Below are 26239 nucleotides of genomic sequence, written 5' to 3'. Positions count from 1 at the left end.
ATTTGCCCTTGGGTAAAAAAGATGTCATAAAACCTTAAACTAGCATCCAAGTGACAACTAGTACAGATCTATTACATGAATTCGTATGATAAAGGTCCTCAATATTAGAAAAGAAAGCTGGCTTTTATATATTTTTCCCCTATACAGCATGTAAATTTGTTTGCTATTCTTCTTCTAAAATATGCAGTATTCCCTAAAGCTTGCTTGCTTTTTTTTTTTTCTTTCTTTTAAAGAAGACTCTCAGGAGAGAATACGTTTCATGCCTTTGTACCTGGAGAATTATTTTGTAGATCAGTTGCTACGGCCCATCTGCTGAGTGTCTAGAGACCAGAGCAGAGGTAGGAGGTTAAAAGGCTCCCCACCAGAAGGCGAGCATATGAGAGGGGAGAACAGACAAACTACACTTGGTCACAAGGATGGAATCAGCCCTAACAAGGAGAGGGCACCATCTACACCAGCTTATCTGTAGGAAAAAAATAATAAAGCCATCAGAATTTCCATTCCTGCTCTGCCACAAACGGATCATCATCCTAGCTATTGATGAGCAAGAGAGAAGCCTGGCTTCATTGAATATAGCTTATAAAAATTGTTTTCCATTAAATCAAGAAAACATGGTTAAACAGCCCTCTCCTAGTCACTGACTGTGATGTTGTTCCTTTCAATGTATAGGCCAGGTTCACTTAAAAGATGACTTCCTAGCAAGGCTCAGGTATTCACCCCAAGTCTGGCTCTGCTTTTAAAAATAATAGAGACAACAGGGTCTTTTTTAAAAAGACTACTGGTTGCAAGTTCTAGTTTTCACTTACTAAGCACAAGCAGTAGATTGGCTGCTATGGAAACTAGATCGGCATTAGGCAGGGTAACCTTAGTGTCTGCGGCTCTGCACGGGCTAGTATGAGATGAAAAAATTAAGCACTTGGCCACCCAGGTAACTTAAACAAAGTCAGAGAGATAATGTCAAAGTAGCATCATGGCTTCATGTCAAAGGCTTTGCTGCTACAACAGGCACTGCACATGGCTGTGGTTCTTCTCTTCACTACTGTTCTCTTTAATTTTGTGATACAATAAGTATAAAAATATCTACAGCTGCAATTCTTTCACCATAGACCCCTCTGGGATGTCTAATCCCACATACTAATCTCCATTACATGCTATCACACAAGGATCATGAGACAACTTTCTAAATTGAGTTCTAGGTTTGTGGATGACAAAGGAAAATCGTCCCTTGCGGGCAAATGATTCCAGTCTGACTTCTCACTCTCTTGCTGTAAACACGATGTTGTGACCGATACATATATTAGCATCACCAACGATATGACAATGATTCCATTGTCATAGCTTATTTTCTGTGGACTTCTCTCATTCCTCTCCCGTAAATGGTCTGAGAGATTCTCTAATTCCTTGCTACTTGGACCTGAAGCATCAGCATCACCTGGGAGCTTGTTAGATACAGAGCTCAGGCCCCACCCAGCCCTATAGAATCAGCACCTGCATTTTAACAAGGTCCCCAGATGACTCACTGAGAAGCACCGGCTAACTATATATCCCACAAACTGAAAGAATCGCCCAAAGCGGGAGCAATGTTTTTGTCTCCCAGACACACATCTATGAGAAGTGAATAAATAAAATCATTTCCTGACTTCTCCACTCTTCTGTTTTTGCCAGGAATCCTGGCAGAGATTTTACTTATTCCATCAGGTGCAAAAATGAAGAGCACTCCAGCAGCTATATGGTATTTCAACCTTCCTGCCAGGGCAATGGAAAAACACAGCAATTTGATGTAAGGACACAGGTATGACACTTGCAGAGAATGACCTTTGCCTTGACTCACTAGAAATTCTTTCCAAACTGCCTGAAATCAACTATGTTCTGAAGGTGGCTATAACGATGTTTAAAAAAAGCAGTTATCAAAGAACCGCAGGCACTTTAAGCTTGCCATTAATCATATATTCCTTTTGGATGATGAGAAATTGGTTTTTCTGAAGTGGATGAGAGGAAGAAATACGTCAGAGTATTAAAACCTTAAGTCTCAGCATCTAGTAGGAGGGGATGGGAACTTTGGGTGGATCATTTCTGCCTAAGAAGGGCCTGTTCCCAGCTCTGCAAACGGCAGTTGGTACAATGCTTCACACACTTCAGAGATGCTTACAGCCACCTGGCCAGGGCCACTGGCCTTGATCCTGAAAGACAGGGAAGCCTGCCACCAGCAGAAGATGGTGTCCCTAACCACCCACTCAGGACCTGGGTTGCGTAGAGTAGGTCACCCACAGGCAGGCATCCACAGCTCTGAACTGCCAGCTGGTCAGCAGCACCTGTGGAAGGCCTGGCCTAGATGCTGTGTCACAACACTTCCTAGAGCCACTTTCTTTGCTGATGGGGCCAACCCCAAGTCATCTTAGATTTTTACTTATGGGCTGCACTTCTTCATTAGGTAAAACAATTAATGGTCACAAAAAACTATCATCTTAGGTGATGTATCATAGATTCTAGAATTAAAATACGTCAAGTGTCTAGCATACAAAACTTTCCCTGCTGTGGTTGAGAGCCTGGAGGCCAGAGCCAGATGGTCTGGGTTCAAATCCTGTCCCGAGCACTTACAAGCTTGTGACCTTGGTTCAGTCATCTAGGAGTTCTGTGCCTCAGTTTAGACAGCTGTAAAATGGGCTGTTGTGTTCCTGAACATAGTAAATGGTATATGTGAGATTTTATAAGTAATAATATTCTGCATCATTACCATATATAATAATATAATTATTGCCAAGTCACTCTTTGGTTTCACTTGACTGACCTTCTTTATTATTCATCTGATCTGGTGAATTTCAGGGTAGGGCTGAGGTTTGTTCTAAAAAGACTGAAAAAGAAATAGCCTATAATGACCGTCTGTACTTTCTTCTTATTATATTTTATTTCATGGACATTCTTAGACCTAGAAACGATTCATTAATTAAAAATCAGAACTAAGTGAATCCAAGAAAACCACAACAAAAATTCCCACTGTTAAAATTACCTTTTCCTTCACCTTAATGGAGAAGGCTTAAAAGCTCTCCTTACAAGCTTGATATTTTGTTGATAAGCAGAGAAATTACTGAAGATTGTAAGAATGAAATAGCATGTAATTAAGACTTAATTGAGGCACTTGGCCAGAAAAAAAGGGACCACAACCACAACATCTGAGCACATATGGTTCAGGAGTAGCCCCAGGGGTCTCTCTGCACGTTCTGTTGGAAATGTGGTGCTGAGACTGGAGCTCTTTTATGGGGCTGTAACTCTGGGAAGATCTGCTTCTCAGAAGATTTCAGATTCTTACAAATTTCTAGGAGGAAAAGAAAGTGCTCCTCCAGTCACTTCAGATGAGGGAGGAGGAAGACCAGAGGGAAGTGAGGCTTGGAAGCCTGGGTGGGGGTCATCAGTTGGCCCAATAGTCATTCCTCAAAAGAAGGGTATGGGGGTCAGTGTGCTGTGTCAGTGTTGCTAGGCTACAGTCTCCAGGCATCTGATCGATAGTAACCTAGGTGCTGCTGTCAAGGTATTTTATAGATATATTTGAAGTCCATTCTCAGTTAATTTTAAGTAAGGTAGATTATCCCAGATAATCTCGGTGGGCCTGACCCGATCAGTTGTAAGGCCTTACGAGTGAAACTGAGGCTTTCTTGAGGAAGATGAACACATTCTGCCTGTGGATAAAGTGCTGCTTTATCCTGTGCCTGAGTTCCAGGCTGCACTTCCTGCCAGCCTGGCCCATGAATTTCAGATTTGCCTAATGCGCCTCCACAATTATGTAAGCCAATTCTTCGCAGAGAATCTCTTTCTATGTATCTCTCCTTGGTCCTGTTTCTCGCATCCACATCAGGTCACACAGGACCCCCATGCAGTCAGTCCTGTCTCAGAAGCTGCCTGCCCAGCTGGCGGCTGTGCCTTCTCACAGTGTTGCCTGTAGGGACTGGAACCTCCTGACCCTGCTTCTCTTCCCAGGCCAGGCTGGACCCGGTTCTCAACTTACAGGGCACTGGCAAGCTCGAGGGGGCATCTAAGTGAAATCTGTGAAAGTGGCAGGCAACATTCTATTCTTTGTTAAGTATGTAGATGGCCCGCAGATGGGTTCTCCAGATTAGACAACAAAACAGCACTGAGAACAGGCAAGAACACGCAGCACGGGCATCCTCCTGCTGAGGGGAGCCAGGCAGAAACAAGAAAGCTAAAGAGTCAGGGGCAAGACGTAAGATTAAACTTCAGAGTTTGAAAAGAACTTTGAAACTTCTGTAATAGTAAGAAAACACCATGATGACTTTTATCTTTGTTTTTGGGAGCAGAAAGGTTAGGGAGACAGTGATCTGTCCCACCAACAACCTAACTCCCCACCAGGAATTTGAGGGCCAATCTGAAAAGGGAAGAAACATCTCTCAAAGGTCCCATCCGGCTTAGAATTTCCATGATCCCATACAAGAGTCCCTAAGAGGCCTTAGATATGCATAGGGACCAAATTTCAAATACTCTCCCACTTAAGGTGATGGCATCAAAGTAGAACTAGCTGAAATCAGCCACACGGTCTGAAGGGTTTTGAGGGTTCAGAGTCCCAAAGGTGGGTCCATGAGGTTCTATTACCCGATTCAGCTCCAATCTCTGTCACCTTCAATGTTTTGAGGTATTTTGTCTGCCAGGAGCTCTAAAGTACACACTAGCATATATAAATTCTGTGGGCTCGTGACAGGGTGCAAAGTCAGGTGACTATTACAGAGAAAAACAGTCCTTCTAGAAAACACTTCTGAACATGTCCAGCAAGAACCGCAACATACAAAATACTCTCCTTCGGCTGAGACCAAAGACTCTGTCTTCTCAATTATGCATTCTTTGTTATCCATGCTCAGCCTGATGAGTTTTAAAAGCCTGTAGATTTGCTGGTATTCGATGCCAAATAATTATTTTAGAAACTCCTTGCTTACACAACTTCCTTTTTTAAAAAAAGATCCCGTTCATATAAAGCTGAGGCTGCTGTGGATATGTGCCCTCTCAGCACTAGCAGGCACAGCTGACCTGCAGCTCAGGACTCCTCGGGTGAGGGCAGCAGCGCGGCACGGAGCCGGGCCGGGCGTCCAGACACTCGGACTGAAGCTTCCAGGCAAGAGACGAAGCTCTGCCCTAGTGTGAGCTGGGAGAACTCATGCCTCTTTCCATGTCTGAGGTGTTTGCCTGCCAGGAATAGCAGTTAGAGAATAAGGTTTTAACATTCTTGCACCACCTCTCCACCCTGCACCAACACGCTTGACTGTTCACTGAATTTGGAAATTATAATTATTTAATTAGAACAATTTTTTTGGAATAGACATGTCTCGACCTTCTGTAATACATGGGTGAATAAAACACAATCCTTATTATTTCTTAAATGTACTTTTTTAAAAAACTGTGAATGCTTGCTGAAGTCTATGTTTTCTTGGGATCTCTAAGTGTTCCTAGCTTCTCTAAAATGAGCCTTCTGGATTTTTCTGGGTCAACTGGCTAGTAATGGAGAATACATGAATTTGGCTGAAAGTATTTACACCAGAGAACAAGGAATGTGACCTGCAGAGGAGAGGCTGAGGTCCAGACTGTGGGTGGAAAGCCAGGGTTAAATGCCTTCTCTGCCTCTTCCAGGCTGCATAAAGTCACTCAACCTCTCCGTGCCCCTGTTTCCTGGTCTATTAAATAGATAATCATCGAACCCACCGCACACTGGTGCATATCTGACTGCTGTGGAAGGCTCATTTGCTATTGTCCTTACACACTTCAGGCTACCTCAGTGAGCCTCTGAGTGGACTTATGTCCCTAAAAGACTAACTCCAGTGAATTCAGTCCTTCCACATGGGACCTAAATTATCCTATGTTTCAGGCAAAACTTGGTCAGAACTGACAGAATGATATACTGTACAAGCTTCATGTGATAGGATTCTTATTTTTCAATAGCCTCTGTTATTCAGGGAAAGTTGACAAGGTTACTTAGAAAAAAGAAAAGTGTCTCTTATGGGTAAGGGTCTTTGCCCCACCAGAGGTTGTGAGGGCGTGGGTTGGGGACAAGGCTCCAACTCTCCCTCTCTTCCTGCCACCCACTTCCCCTGTAGTGCTTCATTCTGGCCACAAAGCCCACGCACAGACCCACCTCTCCCCGCTCACAGAGTCATAGATCAGATGCACAGAGAGCAGAGAGATTCGAACGGAGCAGGAACAAGCCTCTAAGCTGACAAAAGCACACACTTCTAATAAGCTCAGCAAGGATTCAAAACACTTTTACCATACACGCCACTTCATGAGAAAAGCCAGCCCTTGCTGTTTTCCTGCTGTACTGCCCCGGGGCACTCTGGCTAGACCGAAGACACCTATCCACATAGGATGAGCTGGCACAGCTCACCGGAGGAGGGAGGTGAGACAGGCTCAGGAGAGGACAGTGTCTCCCCAAACTGTAGTCAAGCACCACAATTAAAAACTATTCCTGGAGCTCCCTGGTGAATGAGGAATCCATCAAAGTACAGGGTACTGCTGAATGGCTAGGCCAGCCCCACCAAGGGGCAAACCCACATGAAGACCTACTGGGCCACTGGCACCAAGCTGCACAGCCCTGTGACAAGTAAACACACCATTCACAGAGGCCACTTTTCTAAACTCTATGTCCTTTCAAAGTAAGCCCACTCTCCCTCTCCTCTCCCAACCCTCCTCTATAATTAATCAGATAGCTTAGAAGCACATTGCAGCCACTGGAGAAAAACTGCCCTGCTGAATGGAAGGAGGCCCTGCTTTCTCCATGGCAGGAGAAACATTCCTCCTACCTCATCTGGGAGACGCCGGCTCTGGCAATGCTGCCGTCTCACTTGGGCACTGGCTTTCAGCCTGGCTCCAGCTCAGCCTCAAGGCTGCTGATGCCCACATGGAGGCCACTAGAGGCCCCTCCAATCAGCCCTTGAGCTGTGTGAGTTAAACCCAGCAAGGGGAAGAACTCCAGAGAGCTTCGGCTGGCTAAGAGGTCTGTCTCCCAACACCTGTGAGACTCTCTCCTGTTTACTGCACTTTCCATCCTTTCTACCACTCACCAAACTGGGCCTGAATGTGGAGGCGCTGCTCAATAATTAGCAAGGATACAGGGTCCTAGGACTCTTGAAAAACAGACATCTGGACATGTGATTGTGGAATGCCTTAACATAGCAGGAAGGCCTGAAATTGCCAGTCATGTAGATTCAAAGAGCATTGGAGGGTATGACTGTAAAAGGTTGCTATTATAACAATAGCTCCAAATCTTCCCTTCCCCTTGTGAAACTGCCTTTTCCTCTTGATTTAGGACCTATTGACCTTTCTCCATTTAGAGAAAGAGAAAATAAAAAATACGAAAATTCATATATTTCTTACAAATCACATAGTGTCTTCCAGATAGACAGTAAAGTCTTTTTAAGCCTTTTTAGTGAAGAATAAACATTTATTGAACAAAGATGTATTCAGTGTCCACCACAGGCATTTTGCTAACTGCCACATTCTGTGAAGGGTGATGAGAGTTGCCTTATGAAAGGGTCTAGCTGGCTGGGTCCAGGTGAAGAGGGAACAATAAAACACTGGGCAACTAAGAATGGGGCAGAATATATTTGTTGTCCTTTAAATAAGTATGGTGAGAAGTCTTCCATTAGGCTCTAAAAGAATGGTTCATAGGGCAGTAATTCATCCATATTCTAAAGGTATTCACATATGGTTCAAAGTGGAAACATCACAGACACTTGTTACATGAATAAATCTGGCGAGGACAAGGACATTTTACTGTTCAAATGCAGAAGTACCAATTTAATTACCTGTTGTGTGCCATTATGTCTCCAGTGCTGGGCTAAGTAACAACTCCCACTGGCCATGAGCCAAACACTTCAGGAGGCATTTTTCATGCATTAAACTCATTTAATCTGCACAACTCTATTATGTAGGTATTGTTTTTAATGCTCATTTTACATAAGAGGATCCTGAAGCTCAGGGTGATCAAGTGACTTGTCCAAGATCACACAGCTAAGGAAGGAACAAGACAGGAACTGAAGCCAGGTCCCTGCTGTGCATCCACACCCCTCTGCTTTAGGCAGGAGCTGTCTTCAACCAGAGTCTCTAATGAGTAGAGCCTCTTTCCTGTGCCCCACCAGAATCTAAGCTCCGTGGAGGTGAAGGCTTCCTCAGCTTTGTTCAGCCTTTTCCTCAGGGCCTAGGACAGTGTCTGGTACATAGCAGGGCTCAGATATCTGTCGAATGCATAAATGTATAATGGATTCTTTCTGTCTAGTTTAGTCGCTTTACCTGTGTTCCTCTTGGATTTCTACAAGGAAACCAATTAGAGTCATGGTAGCTTATATCGGTTAGTAAATCTGCAGAAGCCAGTCTTACATGGGAGCTTATCGTGGTCCACATATTTGTATGCTGATAAAAATTTAGGGTACTGAGAGAGAGAAAAAAATGGCGTAGATGATAGAGGCTCTGTACATCCCTCTGGTGACCAAATCAAAGTTGTGATGGAAACAAGGAGTAACAGCAAGGAAAAATCGCCTGGGATCTAGATGAACGAGCCATACAACTAGGGAGAAATACAAGAAAGCACCCTGCAACAGCAGACGGTAAGACAGGATGAGGATGTGGGGCTGCTCGATCCTGAGCAGCTGAGTGAGACGAAGGCTGCAGCAGAGGCAGATGCCTCTTAAAGGGGCTGCATCAGTGAGCAGATTTTCATGGTGATGGACTTGCTTGCTCTGAGCACCAATTCAGCTGCATGCAGGGGGCACCAGGAACTTACAGGGAGACATTGTTGGAGTGAGGGCAGAGGGGAGACTCACTCTGTACAGAAGTGCCGGGGGTATCCATTGTTCCTCTGTTGAGCCCTCCCTCCTACCAGTGTGCTGGACACAGCGCTGCTATAGCTGTGATGTCATCAAACTGAATAACAGAGGTCGCTCCACCCAGAGGATTCCCTGACACCCCGCCTACCCCAACTTGGGCCCCACTGAAGCCACATCCAGGTGTATCCTCAGTGAGTCAGGTGCTCCTCACTGAGACTCACACTGGTGGAGGCAGCTGGCCTCGGTTTCTGGCATGGCCTTTTGAGGCAACTATAAGCACAGCATCTGTGGATTGCTTGCTGAATCTTCACAGGTGACCCCAGTGGGGTAGAAGTTTGGGCTGTTTGGCCTGCAGCTGAACCCCTCTCAGGACTGTGCCACTAGAAACCTACTTTACAAATCCACGCTAATAAGAGCAGGAGACCTATGAGCTTTGCTTAGTACATAGAAACAGACACAGAAAGGCAGCCAAAATGGGAAGACAAAGAAGCAGAAATCATATGACACAGCAGAATAGAGATCCTGACATAATGGAGTCAAGTAATCTAACAGATGCAGAGTTCAAAACACTAGTTATAAAGATGCTCAATGAATTTTTGGGAAATGTAGAGAACTGCAACACAGAGATAAAAATGGAAATGGAAATGGAAACCAGTCTGAAATGGAGAACACATTATTTGAGATGAGAAGTATATTAAATGGAATAAACAAAAGAATAAACAAAGTGAACAAAGAGGATCACATGCCCTATCTAGAGGACAGGAAAGCCAATCAGGACACTCAATCAGAATGGCAAGAGAGAAGATGCCGGGACTCTAAAAATAATTTAAGGAGCATATGGGACAATATTAAGGCTCCAAGTATTCATCTGATCGGTGTAATGGAAGAAAATCAAGATGTTGAAGAGCTGTTTGAAGAAATAATGATGGAAAACTTTCCTAACCCGATGAAGGAAATGGACATAAAACTCCAGGAAGCTGAGAATTCCAAAAATCAGGAATCCAAAGAGGCCCACACCAAGACACATCAGAATTAAAATGCCGAAGGTTAAATACAAAGAAGGACTATTAAAAGCAGCAATAGAAAAACAAATAATTACACATAAGGGAACATCCATACGACTGGCAGCCAATTTCTCAAAAGAAACTATGCAGGACAGAAGGGCTCGGCAAAAAGTATTTGACAGGATGAAGACCCAGGATATACAACCTAGAATAATTTATCCAGCAAAGCTATCATTTAGAGTTGAAGGAAAGATAAAGAGCTTCTCAGACAAAAATAAATTAAAGGAATTAATCACCACCAAGACAGAATTACAGGAAATGTTGGAGGGACTTCTTTAAAAAGGAAAAACATATATCAAAAACAGGAATAAAGAATGGTATCAACTACATTCCTATTAATAAGTACCTTAAATGGAAAAGAATTAAGTGCTCCAACCAAGGGATGGAGTGGTCGAAAGGATAAGAAAATAAGAACCCTGCATATGAAAAGGAAGGGGATGGAAAAAGATATTGCTTTGATGAACCTAGAAGGTAGTTAAGTCAGACAGAAAGATAAACACTGTATGATTTCACTTATATGTGGAATCTAAGGAATAAAAAGAACAAACTAATCAAAAACAGATTCGCAAATATAGTGGACAATTTGGTGACGGTCAGAGGGGCAGGGGTTGGGAGGCTGGGAGAATGGGATGAAAGGTTAAAGAAGTACAAATTAGTAGCTGATGGATGGTCATGGGGATGGGGAGCATGGCATAGGGAATGCAATTAGCATCAATACATTGGCTAGGTAGAGAGTCAGGGGAGGGAGGGAGCAATTGAGGGGATCATTTTACTAACTGTATAGATGGCTAACCAATTTACTGTATACTTGAAACTAATTAAAATTTAAAAAATAGAAAAAAGGTCAAAAAAATATTAGTGGAAATATTGACCATAAAACCCAATGACCCAATATGAGCCCTAAAATTCAGATTCCTCTCCAGATACTAAATTCTTTCTATGAACTTATGTTTTTTTCTTTCAACTAATATTACAATTACTCAAAATGAGGAATTGAGACTTAAATACTAATGTTTCTGCTTAGCAATCTTTTCTGTTTAAAAAGAGTGACTGACGTTCATTAGTACACACTTAAGAATTTAATACCACTTTTAGTCGCCTAGTATTTAGTAAGAGAAGAAAAATCTAAGGAGAAGAATGGCTTCAAACATTAGAACAACCTCAAGTCCACTGAAATCCTTACATTTCAAGTCTTCTGAGCATTTTCAAGCTAAGTGAAAGAGCAGAGATGGAAAGCGGTTGGTTTTAGGGTCGAGAACATACTTTAGAAGTGACCATGCAGGTTTTCCAGCCGCCAGTTCCAAAGTAACAATTCTCAATCCTCATTTTTTGTGATGTTGTCCATTCTATGGATCAAAATTACACTTACTGACTGATCATGTTTGCATAATTAGATTATGCATCCAAGCAAATGAAAGTCTCCTAGGCCTTCAGATGTGAAACCTCAGAGGAGTGTGGCCAATCAGAATAGTCCTAAATTTTTTCCAACTCTGCCCCACAGCAGCATGTACTCAGCTTCCCAAATGTCAGAGGGCAGGGAAAATCATTCAAATTTTATTTCTCATCATCAGTGTTGTCAATACTGTCGTTATTTTCTAAGCTTGGCAAGCAATCGGGAAATTAAGGGTTGGGTTTATGATAAATAAAATATTTCTTAGCACAAGTTCATAGTATGATTACAATGTAACATCTAGCAATAGTAAATGCATTTCGCTCTTTGACATAATTGTCCTAAATAGGGAAGAATTAGTAGCAACACAGTCTTTCTCAACGAGGCCTTCCTTTTCTTTTTCTTACCTTTCTGTCTTCTCTCGCATCTGCGTTTAAAAAATCTATTCTTTTGAAAGTTCATATATTCGCAAAGAAGAGAGAATAGTGTAAAAAATTCCCATATACCATTTGCTAGGGCCAGCAATTATTAGTATTTTGCTTCTCTTGATTCTTCTGCCTCTTTTCTCTCTTTCACTCTTTCCTATAGTATTTTAGATCAAATTCTTAAAATCATGTCATTTCACTTCTATATACAAATATTTGTCTCTTTAGAAAAGGATATTTTCTTACACAAAGACATATCACATCCAACAAAATTAACAATTCTTTAATATTACTTAATATTCGGTCTGTGTTCAAATTATTCAGTCACCTCAAAAAAGTCCCTTTATGGTTGTATTTTTTAAAAAATCAGGTTCAAACAAGATCTGTGTGTTGCACATCATTAATGTCTCTTTCAGTCTAGAAAAGCCCCTCCCCACCACTTTCCCCCATGGTGCCGTCTTGCTGCAGAAGCCAGATGGAGCAGTCCATGGGTAGGCCTGTTATTCACATTGCACCAACTCTGAATGATGCTAAGATGAATCAACGATTCAAGTGCTGGTGTCCCGGTCTCCCATCCTGGAGCTGTTCACCAACATTTTTCCTACTGATTTTAGCATCTTCTGGTGATTAATGCCCACGTCAATTACTTCATTAGGGGGTGCAAAATGGTAATTTGATTTTCTAATTCTATCATTCATTATGCATTTTTTTCACCTTGAATTATTTTGTGAAGAAGAACTTTTATTCACCAATGAGGGCATTTCTTTACCCAGAAATATAATTAATTTAGAAGAGGCAGCACTATGTAGTCGTGATCATTCTGGGTAATGAACAATTTCACATGTCATGTCATCCTCGAACGACTCCCATGGCACTTCAGAGCAGTCTTTCATGAGACTAAAAACCTCACGTGATCTCTACTCCTCCCTTACGCCACAGAGGTCATCACCTCTACTTTCCCCTTGGTCACTCCACTTCAGCCCACTGGCCTCCTTGCTGTACTTACTGCCTGTTCCCTGTGCTTGGAACACCCTGCCCAGAAAGTCGTATGGCTTCCTCCTCCCTTTCTTTAGGTCTCTGCCCAAGTGTCATCTTATCAGGGAAGCTCTGCCTGACCACACTATACAAAATAGCAATCCCTACCCCTTCTTACTTCCCCAAATTCTCCCTGATGACTTATCACATAGGGGAAAGTATCTCTGGAACAGCGGTTCTCAAATGTGATCCCAGACCAGCAGCATCAGCATCACCTGGGACCATGTCCAGACCTACTGAGTCAGAAACTGGGGTTGGACCCAGCCATCTGTATTAAAAAGCTCTACAGTGATGATTCCGAAGTTTAAGAACTGATGCAGTGGACTTTGCAAATATTGTATCACTTAATCCTCCCAATAATCTGATGAGATATTTTATCATTCCATTTTAGGGATGACAAAACACAGATTCCTGGGCCCCACCCCTGGAGATTCTGATCCAGGGGGTCCAGGCAGGGTCCAAAAATCTGCATGTGTAACAAGTTCCCAGGTGATGCTGCTAGTTGAGGGACCACTCTCAACACTGTAGAGTTTCATACATCTTAACCCTGAGATCCCAGAATTAATTTTCCCTTTGTGGTATTAGCATATTAAAAAAAAAAAAAGCAAAACATGTCTACATTACAGCTAATAACACCTGTTGGCCTATTAGCTCCAGAGTTACTAGATGGTTGCTTTACCCCCATCAGACATGTGTGTGTGTGTGTGTGTGTGTGTGTGTGTTCCCATTGAAGAAAGTAGTTCTTCCAACGCCCAAAGGAAAAGGCCAGCAGAGGCATAAAACACCTGAAATTGCAAAGAAATTCAACACTCAGATCATTTTAGTTGAAAGGAACACACACCAGGACTGGTGGAGTCTAATGCCAGGCAGAGAAGAAATGTGCCAAACTGACCTGGTGTGAGAGGTGGGGCCTGTGGCAAATCACCAAGTGCTCGCCCAGTTTAAAGGCCTTTAAATTCAATTAGAAAATAAAACACTGTCTAGGTCACACAAAACATGACTCAGGTCAAGGTCTGGCCACACACAGCCAACCTGCAGACGCTGAACCTCGCTCAACTTGCTCCTTTTACTGAAGGGGAAAATAAGGTCACAGAGTTAGGTGGTGGCAAAAGCAAGACATGATTTCCAAGCCTGGGGCGCGCTGAGTTTTATCATGTTGCCTCTAGAGAACACAAGTTGCTTGGATTATTCCTGGTTTCTATTTTTTTAATGGCGATTACAAAAACAAGATTCGAACTTGATGTGACATAAGGCAGTTAAAATTAGCTCTCTCCTTCTCCACCAAATCAGGAAACCCCTCTGTGCTATATTCAACCAAACAACAGCAGCCAACTAAACAAAGGGTCACAGAGCCAGCAACTGGGAAGGGATTTTCAAGAAACAGGTCCACGATGAGAGGATATGTTGGCTTGGGCGAGCAATAAGTGGTTTTCCTCCCACCCCCGAAGAAATGGTGCGTCCTCAGCAGCAGCAGAGGAAAGGCCTGAGATGTTCTAAGACCCTGTGCCATCTTGCTTCTGACAGAACTTGTTCCATGATGTGTCTGCCTTTGAATTTCCTGCACATGGTGGGGGGGAGGGTGGGTAGGTGGCATGAGGAATTTGACACTACGCAGCACTAGTTCTCAGCCAAGTCCTGCCCTGGGACCTTAGGGACAATGCCCTCTCTGTGGCAAAGCCTCTTGTCCCATATGGGAACAAAGCCTCAGAGGGAAAGGGTCTGTAGTCCCATCTTGAGAAGTTCAAAGGTCATACTGCATTCACCACATCCACACACCAACCCTGCTGTTCGAACAGTGTGGGCTGGGCAAACAGAGGCTGAGTAACACATTTATAACCCTTCAAGTAACAGAATACTCCCCTGCTTCAATCCTGTTGTAGAAGCCAAACTCTTCACAGCTCAATTTGAGTTCACTGCACAGGACAAAGCCCCACTGTGACTCCCACTTACTCACAGCTGTGTGGCCTTGAGGCAGCCACTTATCCTCCTAAAGCCTTAGTCAAGAGCCTAGCCTTTAAGATGAGAACCATGTATTTCTTCTCTCCTGGAAGCCAGGGGTGTGTCCCCCCTTGGGGGTGCTCCATCTGTCCCTCCAGCTCTAAAATGTATAAAGTTCTAACCCAGAGGACGCAAATCTGGACCCTGGGGGAGCCCTACATTAAAGTACTGCTCTGCTCTATCCTAGAAGTTGCTGTTGGAAGCTACAGAAAGTGCCTACACAGAGATTTGCACCTCACCCAACTCAGTAGTTAAACTAATGTTCCCAACAAACCGGAAATCAGAATGTCCTCCAGATCATCTGTCTCAGGTGGTGGGTTAGAGGTCGGAGACAATGCCTCTATCATGGTTCCTCTTTCACTGTCACACCCATGTTATTTCTCACCTGGACTGCTACGACAGCTTTTCATGGTTTTCCTTTTAAGTCATCTGACACTGCTGACATAGCTGTGTTATATTTCAACATTCCTAAAAATGCCAAGTCAAGTCCAAATTCTGAGCATGCTAGGCACAGTTCTCTCTGATTTCATTCCAGCCCGTTTTCCCAGTTCCACTTCCCTTCTCACTCTCTGTTCTCCTGATATGACTCAATGTTCCTGGCAAATCAGACGGGTTTAGGCCTCATACTTCCTGCCATCCTCCCCCTGTCCCCTGCTACTCCCAGCCCCTCTGCCTCTGTCTATTCAAACCTGTTCCCTATAAAGGACCAGCTCTCCCAGCACCTTCCTTCATCAACTCCCAACTGCCAAGTAAAACCCCCTCCTTCTGGACCCCAGAACACTCTGCAGCCAACATCCTAGAACCTCTGTCACTGTCTTCCCCATAGCAATGGGCTCCTTGAAAATAAAAACCATGCTTGCTCCTCTCTGCATCGTTCTTTAATGTCTAGTAACATATTCAGCACCTATCAGATGCTCAGTAAATGTTGAATTAAAACTACAAAAATGAGAGAAGCACAAATTTCTACAGGAGCCAAAAAATTGGATAAATTAAGAAAGGACTGCAGCTTTCATTAAACACCTTTACACGAGGGCATGGAGGTCTGTCATGAATGGAGCATCTGACGGCTCTTTGCACCAAACACAGAAGAAATGCAGCGAGTTCCTCAAAGGTGCCCTGACCACAGAGAAGCTGGTAGGCCCGTTCATTAGAGCAACTCTCCCGCACCCCGACTATAGCTCCCAATGGCTATTGCTGCCTCAGGGAGAGCATTTACCAAGCTGACACCATGGTATTGGTGGGGATAGAATTTATCACTTATGAAGGGGCTTGTATGTGCTAGGTACTGTGCATGGCAACTTTTCTTTTTCTTTTTTCTTTTTATTCTTGGAAAGAATCTATGTGGTATGTAATTATCTTTTTTTTTTTTTTTAATAGATGGGATGAATTTTATAGATGGGCTTGGAGAGGTTCAGTAATGCACTCGGGTTCACTCATAGCTGGGTCACACACATCTTGTTTAAATTTCATCTCAATTTACGCCCATGCCACCCTGAACATGCCCGATCCCATATGATCTCGGAAACTAAGCAGGGTTAGGCCTGGTTAGTACCTGGATGGGAGACCACCTAGGAAGACCAGGTGCTATAGGCATTAAAAAAAAAAAAAATTCATCTGCACACTCTCCATTTTGGGTAGGTGTTACTCTTATTTGAAGTTCAGGGAAGTAACTCACTGGCTCTCTGCTGAGTCTGGTGGGACGGCAACAGGAGGGAAAGGGGCAGGACCTGCGTGGGCCTTTCCTGGGCACTGGTGCGTGGCATCTACAAGGGTACCGCCAGCCAGTGACGGAGAAAGAGAAGTGAGGCTCCAGGCGTGGCCCTGCCTCAGTGACCCGTGAATACTCCTTCTGGTACCAAGTCTTCTCATTTGTAAAAGGAATGTTGATCAAGACTACAAAGAAGATTAAGGTAGACCACTCTAAAACATGCCAGAAGGATTGTTTTGAGCTGAAGGCAACTGAGAATAGCGAGCACAAGGAAAGCTCTTTTTCCTCCTCCTCTCTCCTAAAGGAAGGGCATAAATTTTTGTTTGTGAAGGTGTGCCTCCTTCCTTCTCCTGTACCAGGAAGAAGAGACTAGAAAACTTTTATCACTGGAGATAACAATTTGAGTCCACATAACACACCTCACTGAAATAGCCCTTATCTTCCATATGTTCTCCCATATATTTACCTCTCCACAATTTACCACCTCTAGAACTTGAAACCCTTTTCCCATGTCTTGTTAGTTCTCCACAAATTTATTGCTCTTTGTTAAACCAGTATATAAGCTCTTAGGCTTAATTGCTTCTTTGGGTTTTTACTTCCCTTTCTGTGAGACCTGTGTCTATATAACAATTAAAATCAAATAAAATTTATATGCCTTCTCTCCTGCTAATCTGTCTTTGGTCAGTTTGATTTAAAGAACCCAGGCACTAAAACTAAGAGGGTGGAGGAAAATGCTTTTTCCTTTCCTACAGGTGCATCCTCAAAATGGTAACATTTCATAATGGCATAATCATTTTTGTCATAAATCAAAAAAGAACAATGAGAATAAAAAGTCTGCACAAAATTTAGTGGTAGCATTAACATGAACTCAGTCAGACAAGATGTAGCCTTTTGGATTTCTTCTTTTGCCTGAGAGTGTTGGCCCTTTCTAGTCTTGAGTTGCTATTCCATCAAGGGTAACCAGGTGGACAATAAGGGCCAAGAGATATCTCAAGGGAGGAGCTCCAGAAAGTGGGTTTGGGGGTCCAGGAGGGCTCAGTAGAGGAAGTGACCCCTAGACTGAAACCTGAGCGATGTGGCAGAGGTACGTGACGAAGGAGTGGGGAGGGACCACTCCAGGAGAGAGAATGGTAGGGTTAAGGGGAGAGAGTAGCCAGTCCCTCCTTAGGTGACAAAATAGCTTTGTGACTAGTATTCCCACTACAACTAAAATCCATGTCAGCCTCCCACCAATCAGGGTTTTGCATCCTTTAAAACACCTCCCCCAATTTTGATAAAATAAACCTAGTATGCTTTCTTCTGCCTTCCCCCTTATTCCCAGCACAGGCCTCTTATGAAGACAGATGATGATCTGTCTTCAAAGACTGAGTCGAAATTTGCCACAAAGCTTTTTGCTTCTTGTTTACAACCCAGGTGCTGCCGGGTTCCCAAGCCCTGGTTCCACTCTTCTGGGGTTAAGAGCCTCAGCTTTCCAGCTCATGACGCCTGAGGAACATCTGCGCACAAAGGCCAGCCTACGTATGCAGACATATGAGATTCAAAATGACTGTATTCATGAGAATCCACCTTCCCTCCTCTTGTTTTCCCATAGGCTCTCTCCCACAAAAAAAAGCATTATCCAAGAGAGAAAGACTGAAGAAAGCAGTGGAAAGAGAAGAAGCTTTGAAATTGGTTAGAATTTTCATTTTCTAAGTACCAGCCATGTGGCACTGAGCAAGGTACTTAACATGCTCATGACTCTTATGAAATAATGGTAGTATTATCTGGAAGACTTGATGTAAGAGTTAAAGGATGATATGAGGCAAATGCCTGACATGTTTGCTCTGGTGTCCTGAAAAAACGTATCAGTATAATAATTCAGGGACATATTCAACAGCCCTGTGGGCTGGCTGGGGATCTATTTGTAACATAACAGAAGCTATAACCGAATGCCCCTGTAGTTCCAGGATAATCAAAATATAAAACTTATAACTCTTGTGAAAGTTGGGAGCTTTTTGCATAGGAATGGCAACTTCCAAAGTGACCAAATTTCTAACCGGTACAAGAGCCTTTCTAAATAGTCCACTGCATAAAGGCAAAAAGCAATTTTCAAAGTCCTATGTGAAAAAGGATGAGACAATTGCCATAGAGAATGTATAAAGCAACAGAGTGCAATCCTTTTGGAAAATGGATGGAAGCAGACTGGGAAAGGACAGCCCCACAACGTGCTGGAAATGAGAGAACCAAGAGATTTTTCCCAAGGTATTTGTGGTTTTGATGGAATCAGTTTGGAGTGGACACATAATATTTGGAAAAGCAGACATGGAGGTAATATAGGTTTAAAGTAATTATATTTAGAAGAGTAGCGCTTCCTGTTACATTTTTTCTTTAAGGGTACAGCTGAATAGTCAGGAGCCCCATCTTTTATGTTTCACATATTATCACCGTATACACATGCTACGGCATCTTCCAACCATTTTATACTATTCAGAATGGCCTGCTGTGAGGTCAGAGATTCTGTGGCTCCTGAGAGTTCTTGGTTCTGAAGGAAACATGTTCTGGACATACTTTATAAGGAGAAAAGTGTTCTCCATCTGAAGGCCTTGGAGAGGCTGACCTGCCTCACAGATGCCCTCATGAGGGTCAGTGGGAAGAGAGTTTCTCAGAAAGCATTCCCTCGCATCAAGTTGAGAGGGAACATGTTAAATACAAAAGATTTAAAGTTTTAAAAAGTCCTGCCATTGAATTACAATATTTTTATTGTTCAAAAGAAGTTATTCCAAAAGCCTACCTTTTACATGGTACAAGAGGCTGTTTCAAGGTGAAGTTTGGAGGGCACTCTTGAAGCTCATTTTTATTTAAGACAACTGTCAGACCTTACCAGAAAATGTCTACCGTGAATTTGTTTTGTTCTCACCCTCCTCTCTTCCCTTCTCTCTTTGGTCCAGAACATAAAAAAACACAGAAAAAGTCATTCCATTACTCCACTCTGAGTGTGATGATACAGTCAATGGCTAATCATTTCTATGGTGTTAGGCGACATTCAAATGTAAATGCTGTCATACAAAATGACCTCAAACGTCTGGGGTAAATGTTCAGCCAGCACTTCTGATTCATGCTGGGCAGCATTTGACAAAGTTGACAGAAGAGAAAGAGGCAAAAGAGCAAAACCAAATGAAAAATTCATTTATCATCTATGGTGACCAGAGCTTTCCAGCAGCATGGGGGGTGGGCAGAGGGAGAGAAGAGGCATGCTTAGCAGTAAAATACAAGCGGAAAATAATGCTAGGCTATCTTACTTTCCCCACGTTTGGTTTGGAAAAAAAATCAAATAAAATTCAAGTGATGCACTTTATGTAAAATAAATCATGTCAATTCTTAAAAGTTAACAGATTTAAAAAAAAATCATATAACTTAAATCTCCGTGTACTTCTCTCATTTCCTAAACAAATCCCAAGGCCTAAGGAATTCATGGATAGAGGAAGCAATCTGCCCAGTAGAATTAATAAGAAAATCCAAGTTTAGTAACTCCTAAACTAGAATTTTGTTCTATAGATAAATAATATGGGTTTAAATGCTAGGTGTGTCTGTGAAAAAAATTATTTTCAGTTACCATTTTGTTCTAAGATGAAACCCTGAATTTCAAATCAAACCCATTTCAGCTTGATATTTTAAAGATATGTGTCTCCTTAACATAATTCGACTTCAAAAAGTTATTGTTTGGTTAGCAAATTCAGATAAAGCAAAATTGAAAGGAGTATACCATTTCATTTAGGCACCCAAATAAACTTAAAATTGAAATGCAGAATACAGTCCCAGAAACTATTGAAAGTGAGGCCATCCTGGGTCATAACGCTCCCCGCCCCCGCCGGCCCCATGTTTTGATCTTTTCAGATACAGAGGTCCTGGAAGCAGTGCTTCTCCAAGTGCGGCCTCCTTGACCTTCTGTGTCAGACTCCGCTACGCCTCAGCCCAGACCTACAGTATCAGAGGCTTTCAGAGGGGAGGCGCCAGAAGCCAGAGTTTAACAGGGGACCCAGGAGATTGTGATGCACATTAAAGCTTTAGAACTGTGTCAGCAAAACTGCCGTAATTTTTCATCCCCCACAAAACACCATCATAAATATAACACCTTCGCTTGTTAGTTTTGGGGAGGGGAAACTTTTTCTCTACCCTCTAAGTTCAATCACTGGGGGCCTGTGACTTAAAATGACAATGGCAGTTTAACAAGAGAAAAGACAAAGTTTATTGGGAAAGGTTTGTATGCTACCAAGAGGGGCTTGGGGCTCAAAGTGGCTAGAAGAAGTGGCTAGAATTTGGGGCTTATACACCATCTTATCACAGGGAGGGAGTTACGATTTCAAGAGATAATAAATGGTGGAGAATCAATGCAAAATAGATAAGGGAAACTAGGGGGAAGCTAAGGTTGTGTTATTAAAGTCCGTTTATGCGATTTCTCATCTTTGGTGACAGGAGTCACACTTCCCACCCCCCTGAAGTTAAAGGGGGATTAATATCAGTTGAGTTCTTTCAGAAGGACCAGCTTAGAGGCAGTCAGGGGTGGTGCGGAGAAAGCCTCTTCCTGCATCTGTTGATTTTCAAATGCCTTCAGCTCAAAATAATCTCTCTGCCACAGTGGCATATTGTGGACCCCTTCATTAGCAAATACATTTACCTGCATCACCACTTTTATTCCTAACCACATCCTTGTCATGTAAACAATAGTTACCCCCACTTTACAGGGTGGTCCCAAGAGGCTGGTTACCAAACACACCTCAAGTCATATGGTTTCTAGTATCCAGGACTTGAATTAAGAATTTTTATGTTTAAACACCAGACTCCCCTTTAAGAACAAAGCAAACAACTGCCCCCAAATACATATACAAAGTCCCTTCATTTAAACATACAATTATCCTTTTAGCCATCTCTTTTCAACAGACTAGCATAATTTATCACCATGACCATTAAGGAGACCAGCCTCTTATAAGCTAAGCTTATCAATGAGGGCTCACTCCAGTGTTTGCTGAGACCTAATTAAACACTCAGCAGCTAGCCAACTGTCTAAGGACCATAGGTTGCTCTTGAATTGTCCATCTGCTTCCAAACATAATGACATTGATTGATGACCTCAGGGACCAGGGCGTAGTTAAACCTAGTGAAGAGCTAATCATTGTCAAACATGAGTGCCTACCAGAGAGCACCTCTTACATACACAAGATGAAAGAAAAGCATTTCATTTAGAAAAGGACAAGCAGCAGGTACAAGATGGGGGAAGAATAAACTTACATTTTATAAATATTTAGGATATTATTTCCTTCAGTAAATTTTTGACTTGGTTCATTAACTCCTAAGACTTTTTAGGAGGATTTTTTGCTAAGGAATGGTATACAAATTCAAATATACAGCCCTGTGTCTGATGGCACTGGAGGAATATCCTGGTTTCTGCAGCTTTTCCTTCTACAACTGTTCAATATGATAGATGCATATGGCCCTTTAAATTAAGTTTAAATAAATTGAAAATTCAATTGTTCAGTTGCACTAGCCACATTTCAAGTAGTCTACTGGATAGCACCAATCCAGAATCTGATGTTAAAGTGTTGAAATAAAAACACTTCACCAGCACTCTCAAGAGTATCTAAGTAGGGAGAAAGGGAAAACTGAACTTAATTTTTAAAATAAGAAGTACTTCAAATATATTGAAAAAGTGTAAGAAATAATAGAGAACACTTGTGTGCCCAACACATGGCTTGGTCAAATATTTACATTTACCATATCACCTCCCCCAACTCTTTTTTTCAATGAAGAAATAAAACACAACTATATAGAAGCCCCATGGGAACCCCTTTTAATGAGTCCAATAAATGCTTTACTGAAAAGTTCAAAGTGTACTGATACAAGCCATGGTGTCTGACATACCCATGTGGAGAGGAACCGGGGCCCTGATCACGAGGTCTCAATTTCGTGGAGAACTAAAAACAATTCTACAATGTTTGGAGTTCCACTGAAGGTTAAGGCAAAACTAATTTGAATGCACAGAATGATGCATAAAGACTCTTTCGCTAGAGGTAGAAATGGAGAGCATGTCTTGAAAGAACCAATTTCAAACTTTAAGTGCATTAAAATAAGCAATTGTTAAGCAATCACAAACACCTTTAGTATCACAGTTTGGTCCTTATAACCTCAAAAGTAAGCTTCTTGAAAGCTATTCACCTGCTGCCTCCTTAAAATGGAGTAAAGGGATTTCCAGAGCTAGAAGTTTCAAACACATTGGGAATGCTATTTTCTCCGCAGTTCCGGGGGCTAGGGATGAGGCAACATCTCCCTAGTCTTAGTAAATTATTCAATAAATTTTAAGTATCAGGAACCAAGCAGACCCCTCACCGAGCAAGTTCCCTTTATACAAAGAAAATAGATATTTATTGTCTACTACTTGACAAAAGATCCACAGCAAAGTCTGTAATAAGTATGTCCCTATGTCCAACTGCTGGCTTTGTCTCAATTTTTTTATACTCTTTCATTTAGTGTCACTTCTCTTCTCAAATCTTAGCATCAGTGTTTGGGGAATTAGCACACAGAGGTGTTTCAGTGGCCACAGAGATTCAAATAATTGAGAAACAAATGCAAAGGCACGTTTGAGGTTTGTACAGTCTATCTTCATTTAACGGAAGAAAACAGTTTCTTACAGGGAAACCACTCGCTTTTAAGTTATAAAGAAGTATAATTAGCCTGTATTTCTAAAAACACTGCTTTTCGCAGGATGAGACCTGGAACTTGTATTGATACAGACTCCACCTGGCATGTCCCATAAGGTCTGAGCTGCAGACTACAGAAATACATTTCTATTGTTATGCAGAAACAATTCTGCCCCAAATAGTCATGTAATAAAACTGGCCTACCTGATGCTAAACAAGTTTTGTTTTTTGTTTTATGTTCATAACCTGTTGTACATGCACCTGAGCCTTTCCCTTGTTTTGGTCCTATTCTCTAAAGCGTGTAGTCTGCTGTGGTCTTCTTGGCTATTGCATTATCCCAAAATGACACGGTACCCATGCTTGTGGTCAGCTGTCCTATTGCTACTAACGGTCTTCCACTTCGGCATTTTATACCTTATGGGTGGTTCAGCCTGGTCTCACTGAAACTTTTCCCCACTCCAGCTGCTCAAAGCCAGAGACGAGCCCCTCTCTGTTAGAGGGCATGGACGCCCCTCCAGTATGTGAATGGAGTCACCTTGACTTGCCAGAGCTCTCTTCCCCCTAAGCTCCAGCTCTGCATCTCTGCTTATCTCTTTGCAAGTTTCTGCCATACCTAAAACTCAATATTATTCCACATCTGAACTCAAGTCGCCATCACCCCCAACCCCACCCCACACAAAAGTTAATCCTCCCACGGACTTCTTTATGTCTGTTAGTGACATACACATACCTCAGTCACCACAGGCTGAGAGCCTGGGGGCCTCGTCCTCCTCCAACCTGGACTCAGCCTTTGGGTCCGTCAAGCTTTCTCCCTATGAATCCTCTCAGATCTGACTGTCCTCCCCATTTCTACCGCTGTTGCTCCAGCTCTCTCCCACCTTCTGCCACTCAGCTTGTGAGATCATTCCTAACAATCATGTAGTTCTTTAAAGCCATCTGTTGGCATCCATTCCTGTCAGCTGGACTTCCAGTGCCTCCAGTTACTTTTGGAGCTGTACCTTCCCCACCACCTGCTGGGGAGTCCACATAAGCTGCACTCATTCTCTTGTTGTCCCTCATATGTGCCTTCCAGTTTATCTTCTGTTGGGCGCCTCTGCATATCCCAATCTTCCTATTACAAATATTCTGCCTTTGCCAATACCTAGGATAAATGTTGACTTACTTCCGATGGCAAAACTGTAGAGTATGAAATTCACATAAACAAAAAACTTCGTCACTCCCCTGGGTAACAGGAGGCAGGATCTCACCATGGCGCAAATTCCCACAAACCTCTGACTTCTGTTTGGCTCTCTCAGACCTGTGATGCTGTTCTGCTTCCAGACTCCCCTTCTCAGTAATTAGCATCTGGTCTCACTTGTAGCCCATGCTGGAAACCTGGTGATTCTTTGTGACACTGTCCTCCTCCCAAGCTTGGTCACTCTCTCTCCACTGCCACACCCAAGCTGTCTCCTTTCCATCTTTGCCTGCCCCTACCTTGGTTTGGTCGGCTGTCACCACCTGCCTGGTCAGCTACAGTGGCACTGTCAAGGCCCTCCCACTTCCCAATTTCCCATTCATACTTCAACTGAAGTCATCTTTTTAGGATGCAATCTGGTATAATCCCATTATTCTTCTAATCTCTGCCAGAGAATCCCATTTACCTGGGAGACTCCCAAGTCTCACTGAGGCATGGCCAAGGAGTTCCTACACTGTCTGCACTGCCCTGCTCAGGCCACGGCCGGGAGCCCTTCATTCTACTGCTCAAAGGCGAAGCTTTCTCACCCTCAGGAAGTATGGTGCTGATGCCTCTGCCTGGATGCTCTTCTCCTGTCCTTCTCCTGGCTAAGACACCGGGATCCCATATGAATGATGTGCTGTCCCTGTTCCCTCATCTCATTCAGGTCTCTGCATGCTCTTTCAGATCACCCTAGATTCCTCCTTTATAGCACTTGTCCCAGCTGGGGGATACATATATCTAATTATCTATATAATATCTGTCTCCTGCTCTAGACTTAAGGCTCATGGAGGAAAGAAATCCTATTTTTGTCTTCTTTAATATCATATCTCTAATCCTCAGGGCCTGCACATTACAGGTATTCTGTGCTTATGGAAAGAAGGAAGTAGAAAAGGGAGGGAGGAAGCTGGTTGCTGACCACTGCTAGGAACAACTACTCCAACTTATGGGATCCTAACTCTATTCATTTTTTAAAGTTTTCAAGTACAGTTAACATAGTATTACATTAGTTATAGGTCTATAGAAATGCAACTGATTTCTGAATATTAATTTTGTATCCTGTTACTTTACTTAATTCATTTATTAGCTGTAATAGTTTTTTGGTGGCTTCTTGAGGGTTCTCTCTATATAGTATCATGTCATTTGCAGATAAAGACAGCTTTACTTCTTCCTTTCCAATTTTGATACCTTTTAATTCTTTTTCTTGTCTTGACTGCTGTGGCTAGGACTTTCTATGAGGTCCTAATGTTAACCAAGGTCCAAGAACCATCTTTCCTGGGGCAGGGTTTATATTCCTTTTGAGCTTTCATTTTATCTGCTTACGTATCTAAAGGGTATATTCTGGCTGACTTGTGCCCATCTCTTTAGAGTGACAACAGCAGTCTGAACTTTCTTCATCTTCTTCTCAGGATTCTTTATTTAGCTAGGCCACTGCCTGGTTACTGGCTCACATCTCTGCATCTAAATGAGTACACACACAGGAAACTGGCCCTGTTGATGGAATGACACATCCTGCATTCTGCATTTATTAATTCAGCAATCTTCTGAGTATCCGCCATGTTCTAGATACTGAGCTAGGCAGGTGTAGTGCTTCTCTCTACTCCCAGGATTCACCTGCCCAACACCTGAATCTAGGCACCTCACCACTGTCCTGTTCACTCACTCCAAATCCAACTGAGAAATGCCCAGGGAAAAAGAAGCCAATCTTTCATTATCCCTTCAGAAGAGTAAACATTTCTCCTTCTAAATAATAAAGCCACAAGCATCATCTGATCAGGAGAACAGGAAGCATGAGGTTTCTTCTGGTTCTACCAGCACAGCTTTTCTCCCAATGGCTAATAATAGAGCATTTCCCACTCATCAGATCAGATCCATCCAGTGGCCTCAGGGCTACTTGTGCCAGTGACTATCAGGGCTGG

At 42.7% G+C, this 26239-nt stretch overlaps 1 protein-coding gene and 1 pseudogene across 4 annotated transcripts in view; one reads left to right on the top strand and one right to left on the bottom strand.

Annotated features, from left to right (window-relative positions):
* SLC22A23 (solute carrier family 22 member 23) overlaps positions 1-26239 on the bottom strand; it is a 171169-nt gene that overhangs the window by 50181 nt on the left and 94749 nt on the right. The gene's annotated exons all lie outside the window — the stretch shown is intronic.
* Positions 16203-16321, top strand: LOC118605616 (annotated as a pseudogene).

This window comes from Rousettus aegyptiacus, unplaced genomic scaffold (genome assembly GCF_014176215.1).
Source record: "Rousettus aegyptiacus isolate mRouAeg1 unplaced genomic scaffold, mRouAeg1.p scaffold_m13_p_1, whole genome shotgun sequence".
Lineage (NCBI taxonomy): Eukaryota > Metazoa > Chordata > Mammalia > Chiroptera > Pteropodidae > Rousettus > Rousettus aegyptiacus.
The sequence above is the reverse complement of the archived record's forward strand: the minus strand, read 5'-3'. Positions and strand labels throughout refer to the sequence as shown.